Here is a 10344-nt window from a genome sequence, read left to right on the forward strand (position 1 = left end):
GAAGTGGGAGAGAAAAAGATTGATTGGACAGTATTAGAAAACGAAGAAAATACACGAGTCCCTGGTACTGGTCTTGGGGAGAAAGCCAAAGCATTACCCGAGTTGTTAATACAAGTTTTACCAAGATTACTAACTACGAAAAAGGAAGACTGGGATGCAATCTCAACCTGCAAACAAAAACAAGACGAAGACACTAGTGATTTTTATTCCAGATTCGAGAAATGTTTCATTATTAATAGCGGCCTGAAAACAAGTAGTGAATCGTATCCACATCTTTTTGTGACCAAATTAGTCGAGAATTCCTTGCCACAGGTTAAAAACAGAGTACTGAAGGTTGAGAGTACATGGCAAGCTAATACCCCTTCCCAAATGTTACAAATGTTACAGTACCACCAGAATCGAATTAGAGAGGAACACGAACATGAACAGAGACGTATTAAAGACACGAAAATGACAGTACTAGTTGCCCAGTCCGTCCCAGCTGATGGTCAGAAGAGGGGTACGACACAGACTAGTCATACTGAAGCTCCTGTTAAAGGGAATTGCAATTATTGTAAGCAGCCAGGTCACTATATAAACGAATGTACCGTTCTAAAATACAATATTGCTACAGGCAGGACGAAAGAAAGACCGCGTCCACCTAGACCAGAACATGTTCCACAGAATATTCCACAGAACACGCAACCTCCACAGAATGCACAACAGACAGTGGCTGTACCCCAGCCCCAACCCATTGCTGCCACACAACATGTTACACAGCAAATGTACCAGTATGCACAGTCAGATTACCCCGATTATCAGAAGTACTCATGAAACAGCCTAGAGAGGGAGGTTGGCTTGCCCCTTATCGAGGTTCCTGTAGATCAAGAGGGTCCCTATGTACATAGTCAGGTATTAGGGAAAGACAGAAAATTTTTGATTGACACAGGGGCGAGCAGAACTACCATCAGTCATGACGAGGTTCCAGGGGCACCCCTCTCAGGCTCACAGAATGTTTCCCTGGGATTTTCAGGAAAGCCTATTGTTAACGAAGTGTCAAAGCCAGTTTCCCTAGAAGTTGGTCCTTTGTCTCGTACTACAGACTTGTTACTTACGAAATCATGTCCTGAAAACTTGCTTGGTATTAAAACATTGAAAGCACTAGGAGCAGTAATATGTTGTTCTCCGGAAGGAGTGAGATTGTTTTTACGTGATTTTAAAGGACATTATGTGTTGAGAGATTTTGATCCACGATTACAGAATGTACCACAGCATTTATGGGCGCAAGGTCCGACTGATGTAGGTTGCATGCATATTACACCTTATCGTGTCACTCTCAAACAAGGAGTTGTACTGCCCCGTATCCGACAATACAAGTTACCACCTGAGGCTGTAGTAGCCTTACTGAAAATTATTGACAAGCTCATTGCACAAGGAGTGGTTGTAGAAACCGACTCCAATGTATGTAATTCTCCAATCATTCCGATTCTTAAACGAACTGACCCGAATGCACCACCGGTCTACAGACTGGTGATCGACCTTCGAGAATTGAATAAATGCATAGTACCCCAGTACCCAGTGGTCCCAGACATTTCTTCTCTATTGACTGCTATTGATTCCGAAGCAGCGTTCTTTACTGTCATCGATCTCAAGAACGCCTTCTTTAGTGTCCCCATTCATCCAGAAAGCCAGTATCTCTTCGGATTCTGTTTAAATGGCAGAAGCTTCAAATTTGCACGTGCTCCTCAAGGGTTCACGGAGAGTCCTAGTATTTACAGCCAAGCACTGAAACGACAACTAGACTGTATTCACATGCCTACTGACACTGCCCTACTCCAATATGTTGACGATCTGTTAATTACAGCACGGACCGAACGTGACTGCGAACGCGCATCACTGACAGTCTTGTATTTTCTGGCCGAAAAGGGGCATAAAGTGTCCCCTTCGAAGCTACAATTCTGTGCCCAGCAAGTGGTATACCTTGGACACTTGCTGTCCAAGAGGGGTAGACAGTTGACACCTGACCGCATCCAGTTAATCGCACATCTGCCACAACCCAAGACACAAAAGGAAGTACGGGCCTTCATTGGCCTCACTTCGTACTGCAGACAATGGATTCCTCAGTATGCATATCTAGCCAAGCCACTCATACAGTTGACAACACAGGAGGCAGCGACTTCGACTGTCCTCCCTTGGACTCAAGAACATACACTAGCTTTTGATGAACTGAAGAAAGCCCTATGCCAAGCACCAGTTTTAGCGACACCATGTTACAGCAAACCTTTTACACTTTTTGTCACTGAACGCGATGGCACAGCATTATCTGTTCTCACACAAGATCAAGCAGGAAAACACAAGCCTTGTGCTTATTTTTCTAGTACATTGGATCCAGTAGCCCAGGCTCTACCTGCGTGCCTAAAATCAGTTGCAGCAACAGCTCTAGCTATCAGACAAAGCGATTCCATAGTGTTAGGACATCCTTTGACACTGCAAGTTCCACACTCCGTGGAAGTCCTCCTAAACAGGACACAGACTCAACACTTGACCATAGCACGACTGACAGGATATGAACTGACACTGTTCCAACCACACATAGAAATCAGACGTTGCAACATACTGAACCCTGCTACACTGTTACCCTCTATCATAGCAGATCCTACGCCACATGACTGTGTGGACGTCATTAATACCGTAACCAAGCCAAGACAAGACTTGACAGACATTGCATTGCCCGACCCAGACCTGACACTTTACGTGGATGGTTCATGTATGAGAACAAGTACAGGAGAGTTAGTGGCCGCATATGCAGTGACCACTGAAACTGAAGTCATAGAAACACGTTGTATTGACACATTGTCTGCCCAAGCAGCAGAGCTCATCGCTCTGACCCAAGCCTGCATACGAGCCAAGAACCTGAAAGTAAACATATACACAGATTCACAGTACGCATTCGGAGTCGTTCACGACTTCGGTATCCTCTGGCAAGAAAGAGGTTTTTTAACTTCTCACGGCGCCAAGATACAACATGGTCCCCTCATTCAAGCTCTGTTAGAGGCAATACACTTACCTGCATCCATTGCTATCATGAAGTGCAAAGCGCATACGAAAATCACCGACACCATTTCCCAGGGTAACGACCTGGCAGATCGAACAGCTAAACTTACAGCTCAGACTCAAACAGACATATCGACTGACGCGACAAAGACTGAAGTATCAATACCGACACATTGTATGACAGTTAAGGATCCCACACTAGATGTACTCGACATACAGACACATGCAACTCCAGATGAAATCAAGAAATGGACTGAACAAGGAGGGATCCAGACAGATCAGGGATGGATGACGAAGGGAAGAGCCACATGGTTTCTCCCCGACTCTATGGTTCAAGTTATCATTAATACAGCACATAGTCCAGCACACTTAGGAGAAAAAGCCATGTTAGACAGCATTCAGAATCTCTGGTTCAACAAGCATTTACGTGCAGCAGCAAAACAGAAAGTGCGTACCTGTATGATCTGTTGTCAGTTCAATCCAGGCAAAGGTATCCCCGTGGAACAAGGTGGATTTCATCCTCCTGACCATCCTTTCGAAGTCCTCCAGATGGATTATATCCAGATGGACAGATGCCGAGGATTCAAGTATGTCCTCGTAGTTGTATGTGCCCTTTCCCGATGGACAGAAGCGTACCCAGTCCCAGATTATACTGCTGTAACCACTGCCAAACAGTTGGTCTGTGAATTCTTCCCGTGATACGGCTTGCCCCGTGTCGTGTACTCTGATAATGGACAGCCATTCTCGTCTGAATTGATGAAACAGGTATCACTCCTGTTAGGATACCAGTGGAAATTTCACTGCGTACGGCACCCAGAAGCAGCCGGTCTCGTTGAGAGACATAATCAAACTCTGAAAACACGGGTAGCGAAGGTCTGTGCAGAAAAAGGAGTAGATTGGATGGTAGCCCTGCCGGTTGCCCTCTTTTACATGCGTATGGTAGCTCATTCCAGAACCGGACTGTCCCCGTATGAAGTAGTCTTCGGTCGTCCCCCAAATATGTGGGGTACGCCTATGCCTCGTAAGATTACAGATGTTGATAGTAACATGCTGACAGATTACCTGGCTTCCTTGATGTCTGCACTACTCTCTTGTCGTTCACAGGTCGCGGCTGCCTTTCCGGACAACACCCAGGTGAAACCGCATGAAATTGTTCCCGGAGACCTGGTGTTGGTCCGCAACTTTGACCGCTCAAGCCCTCTGGAGCCCAGGTGGAAGGAACCGAAATTGGTGTTGATGACCACGAGGACCGCTGTGAAGATTGAAGGAAGAAAAGGGTGGCTCCACTCCAGCCACATCAAACGATTTCATGGACTGTGTCCAAAGACATTTCCCAAGGACTGCCCCGAAACAGACTCTAAACTCCCCCTGTTAGAGAAAACTCCACAACAGGAGTACAAAATGAAGTTGAGGTCTAGTAAGTCAGACAGCGTTTAATTGTTTAAGTCCCCCTCGGGTGAAGCGGTTAGACAGGTTTCTGACATGTATAAGATAGACCCAAATAGTCAGAGAGATAGGCGAATCGAGAAGAGAGAAAAATATTGCAAAAACCTGCACAGCAGATGCGTCATTACTTTAATTTTTATGTTTGTTCTGAGTATATCGATTGTATGCATAAGTTTAATGCTACATGTTTTCTTTCCTCCTCTTGGTTCCCATGTACATACTTCCTCGAATGGCACTGTAGAGCACACTTTCAGTGACCTGCCCCCTCACGAGCTGTCCTATCGATTAGCAATGCGCAACAATACTTTTATTCGTATGTTACACCATACTCACCAGACCAGCAATGCCACAAATTGCTGGGTATGTGGCCGACTCCCTCCCTATCAGAAATACAAGGGAGCTCTGCCCGTCTTTCCCTACCCGTTTACACATAATGGTTCATGCGGAGCATGGTTTACTTTAATGTCCTCCTTAGACAGTAAGTCCACAGTTTCCCAAGGCAATTGGATATGGGGGAACCTGAATACAGTTATGAATAAAATATGTTTTCCAGACAAGGAAGGTCTTCCCCAAAGGACAGGGACCGATTTAGAAAATGAAGTGTACGGATTAGGTAATTTTACACTTAACCTCATGATTCTGAACGTTCAATCCGAGACTAATTCGGACTTGCTGTTTATAACAGTTTTACCAGTGAAAGGCGAATTATGCGTCAGAAAGAATGGTTCAGTACATCTAGGACACAGTGATTGTAATACTGTAGTCGAATTCAGTGATAAAGGAAAGTCTACTTTCAAAGCTTCCCGCCATTCTTATTTTATATGTGGTCAGACAGCCTATGTACGTCTGCCCTTAGATTGGGATGGAACGTGTTATATCGCGTTCCTATTGCCACCTGTTTTCCTAGCCCTACCTGATTATCATCGAAATTCACATCTTGTGCATATAAGACATAGAAGGGAGATCAAGACCCCGATTGTCGATCAGACTGAGACAACATGGGAGCAATATACAGATTTCAATAAAGGATTCTTTTTCTTTGTGGGTCCTGTTCAAAACAGTAAACTGATACGCAAATTAACCAGAACTTTGGAAGCAGTAGTGAATGAGACTACTTCTGCTTTAGGTAACCTGACCGAAGAGCAGTCCGCTATGAGACTTGTTGTTCTTCAAAACCGCCTTGTCCTTGACGTCATCCTGGCCGATAGGGGCGGGGCTTGTAGAGTGATCGGATCCAGTTGTTGCGTGTTTATTCCTAATAACGCGCCATCAGTGTATAAAGCGATAACAAGGCTTCATGAGATAGCTCACCTGATACACCAGAATCCTGGCACCTGGACTTGGTCCGGTTGGCTCTGGAGTGTGATATCTGCCTGGGGATGGAAAGTACTGTCATTCCTAGGGATAATACTGCTTATTCCATTCAGTTGTTGTCTCTGTCTGCAATGTGGGCCAGCGATTTGCGGCTTATGCGCCACAGCTTGTATTCCCCGTCCAAGTTCACGTTCCCGTTCCCGAATGAAAAAAGATGAACAAATGATGCTATACGAACAGATAGATAGTCTCATGAAAATAGATATATCCTAGGGTGAAGTAGGGGCCAAGGAGGGAATGAGGAAATAGAAATTTTTAGGTAATTCATGTGTCCCCCACTCGCACCCTATCCATGCACCCATGTTCCATGTATGTCGTGTAATTCCCTTTCCGTGCCTGCCATGAAGACGTATATGCATTTGCGTCCAACGTTAACATGTCAGTTATTCAGTCCTCCAAGAAAACCACGTTAATTTGGCTTCTAGGCCTATGGTGCCAACGTCTTTACATGGTGCACTTTTAAATAACGCGAAGCACACGTTTTCCACGTTTTTCTGGCTCAATCGAGCCAGGCCCTTAATTGAGGCTCCGAGTCTCTTCTGTCTCTTAAAGCTGCAGTTTAGGTATGCATCCCTGACCTCTGCCTTACTTCCTGCCCAGCGAAGCGGTGCCCGGCTCGGCCTGGCCTGCCTGCCAAGACAGTATTTTGCCTACAGTTATCTGCTCAGCCTCCTCGAAAACACATTCCAGTCTAGTGAAATAGGTAAACATATTCTAGGCTGCAGAGCAAAGGGCCCGGCCCTCCTGTCTCCATGCAAGTAATTTACTGAACCCGTTATCATGGTAGGCCCATGGCCCCCGCGCATTGCACCAAGACACGTATGCACGCACTAGCATTCAGTACTGAACGGCCTCTGCCCGAGAGACCTTTTACTTCAGACAACACATCCTCCACACATAAGATACCAGATATGCTATAGGTGCAGGTCGTTCTGACACCCCAGACACCAGACTCCTCTACTAGTGCTAAAAGTCAAGCCCCCCAGTTCTCCCCAGTTACACGTCGTGCTCAGTTGCGCACGCACTCAGGGTAAAGGTTTCTGCTGACCCTGCAGAATTTCTCTATGCATCCACCCACCTATGACACTTCTGTGACGTTTCCAGTACACACCTCCGTGTACGCCCCTGTACACGCCTTCTTTTACGCCCATGTGTTCTTATCTCTCTCTTTTCACTTGTTACGCCTACTGTATTCATTTCAATTATACTGTTTTACTATATATAATGTGTGATGTTAATAAAATGTTGAATATCCCTTCCTGAACCTTAGTGGTGATGGAACTCGATGTCCCGGTTCTCGAGAATCTTAATTAAAGCCCGTATGACTCAGATACCACGGACTCTGCCTCTCATTTATTGAGCTATCCTTATTGTCATTTAATGTATAGAAAAATAGTCCCGGTAATTTTATTTACCACACCAACACGAACAACATCCCTACCGTCAAACCAATGCCATACATTGCGACGGAAGTAAATACCAAACACAGGAACATGAACGACCACCCACCTGAAACATCAAAACCAATCACAAGACACAATGACCCACCCCCTAGTACCACATAATGCACACCTGGCAACACACCCACCTAGCGCCTGACTGCCAATAACCATTCAGACTGGGCCAAGACACAGACTATAAAATAACTCCCACCCACTCCAGAAATCCTCTGCATCACAGCATAGCTGCTAGCAGGAGACACCACAGAACATTCAGCAAACACAGATATCTTACACATAACCCACACCCAAACACACCCACTACACAAAGACCCACCACACCATTCCTACACACCACACACCTGCACCTCCCAATTCACTCAAACCCACACCCGAGCACCACACACCATGGCACCAAAAAAGAACCCCAAATTCACTGACACCGAGTTAAAGGTTATGGTAGATGAAATAATACGTGTAGAACCCCACTTATTCGGGGCCCTAGTGCAGCAGACCAGCATAGCCAGGAAAAACAACATGTGGGACCGGATAGTCACCAGGGTGAATGCGTCTGGGACCGTCCCGAGGACGAAGCAGGAGATTCAGAGGCGGTATCATGACCTGAAGACCCGAGTAAAATCCATCCGAGCAAAGAACTATCTCCGGGCCAATCACACAGGCGGTGGAACCCCCCCGGAGCCCTTACCGTACACCGACTGGGAGGACAAGGTGCTGAGCATCCTGCACCCTGAGACCCTTGATGGACTTGAGGATGGAGAAGAGGCTGGTAAGTACAAACCAAGCACCACGAGCACAACAACATGGTGTGCCTCCCACAACTCAGAAGACCCCAGACCCCAACCCATGCATGCAGTCCACATACTCACCAACGTCTAAACCACTCCAATAAGCCCCCATGTGCATAGGGATGGTGGTGGTGGTGGTTGGGGTGTGTGAGGGGACGGCACTACAACTCCCAACAGGCCCCCATGTCCATAGGGATGGCGGTGGTGGTGGGTGGGTTGTGTGAGAGGTCACTAGTCCAACTCCCAACAGGCCCCCATGTGCATAGGGATGGCGGTGGTGGTGGGTGGGTTGTGTGAGAGGTCACTAGTCCAACTCCCAACAGGCCCACATGTCCATAGGGATGGCGGTGGTGGTAGGGTGGGGTGTGTGAGAGGTCACTAGTCCAACTCCCACAGGCCCCCATGTCCATAGGGATGGCGGTGGTGGTGGGTGGGGTGTGTGAGAGGATGGCACTACAACTCCCAACAGGCCCCCATGTCCATAGGGATGGCGGTGGTGGTGGGTGGGGTGTGTGAGAGGATGGCACTACAACTCCCAACAGGCCCCCATGTCCATAGGGATGGCGGTGGTGGTGGGTGGGTTGTGTGAGAGGTCACTAGTCCAACTCCCAACAGGCCCACATGTCCATAGGGATGGCGGTGGTGGTGGGTGGGGTGTGTGAGGGGACGGCACTACAACTCCCAACAGGCCCCCATGTGCATAGGGATGGCTGTGGTGGTGGGTGGGGTGTGTGAGTGGACGGGACTACAACTCCCAACAGGCCCCCATGTCCATAGGGATGGCGGTGGTGGTGGGTGGGGTGTGTGAGAGGATGGCACTACAACTCCCAACAGGCCCCCATGTCCATAGGGATGGCGGTGGAGGTGGGTGGGTTGTGTGAGAGGTCACTAGTCCAACTCCCAACAGGCCCACATGTCCATAGGGATGGCGGTGGTGGTGGGTGGGGTGTGTGAGTGGACGGCACTACAACTCCCAACAGGCCCTCATGTGCATAGGGATGGCGGTGGTGGTGGGTGGGGTGTGTGAGTGGACCGCACTACAACTCCCAACAGGCCCCCATGTCCATAGGGATGGCGGTGGTGGTGGGTGGGGTGTGTGAGAGGATGGCACTACAACTCCCAACAGGCCCCCATGTCCATAGGGATGGCGGTGGTGGTGGGTGGGGTGTGTGAGAGGTCACTAGTCCAACTCCCAACAGGCCCCCTTGTGCATAGGGATGGCGGTGGTGGTGGGTGGGGTGTGTGAGGGGACGGCACTACAACTCCCAACAGGCCCCCATGTCCATAGGGATGGCGGTGGTGGTGGGTGGGTTGTGTGAGAGGTCACTAGTCCAACTCCCAACAGGCCCCCATGTGCATAGGGATGGCGGTGGTGGTGGGTGGGTTGTGTGAGAGGTCACTAGTCCAACTCCCAACAGGCCCACATGTGCATAGGGATGGTGGTGGTGGTGGGTGGGTTGTGTGAGAGGTCACTAGTCCAACTCTCAACAGGCCCCCATGTCCATAGGGATGGCGGTGGTGGTGGGTGGGTTGTGTGAGAGGTCACTAGTCCAACTCCCAACAGGCCCCCATGTGCATAGGGATGGCGGTGGTGGTGGGTGGGTTGTGTGAGAGGTCACTAGTCCAACTCCCAACAGGCCCCCATGTGCATAGGGATGGCGGTGGTGGTGGGTGGGTTGTGTGAGAGGTCACTAGTCCAACTCCCAACAGGCCCACATGTCCATAGGGATGGCGGTGGTGGTGGGTGGGGTGTGTGAGGGGACGGCACTACAACTCCCAACAGGCCCCCATGTGCATAGGGATGGCGGTGGTGGTGGGTGGGGTGTGTGAGGGGATGGCACTACAACTCCCAATAGGCCCCCATGTCCATAGGTATGGCGCTGGTGGGGGGTGGGGTGACTGCCAGCGCCGACTGAATAGTCAACAAAATGACAATAACACGTAATGCCCACATGACTCATCTTCACATTTTTGTTTTGCAGGTGATCGTAATCTGACAGCTGGAACCAGCACCCGGCCTCCAGACTCGCCTCACTCAGGAGTCTCAGGGGACGATTGCCCAGCCAACTCCGGTGCTGAGGATGGTGCGGGCACAAGCAGGCAGCCAGGGCCATCTGGCTCCCAGGTCACACCAGCACCGACTACTAGGGCCTCTGCCATTCCCAAAACACCGGCCACTGTGACCTGCACAGCCACCACCAGCACCACCACCACCACCTCCACCACCACCAGTACCACCACTCCTG

Source organism: Lissotriton vulgaris, chromosome 3_1 (genome assembly GCF_964263255.1).
Source record: "Lissotriton vulgaris chromosome 3_1, aLisVul1.2, whole genome shotgun sequence".
NCBI lineage: Eukaryota > Metazoa > Chordata > Amphibia > Caudata > Salamandridae > Lissotriton > Lissotriton vulgaris.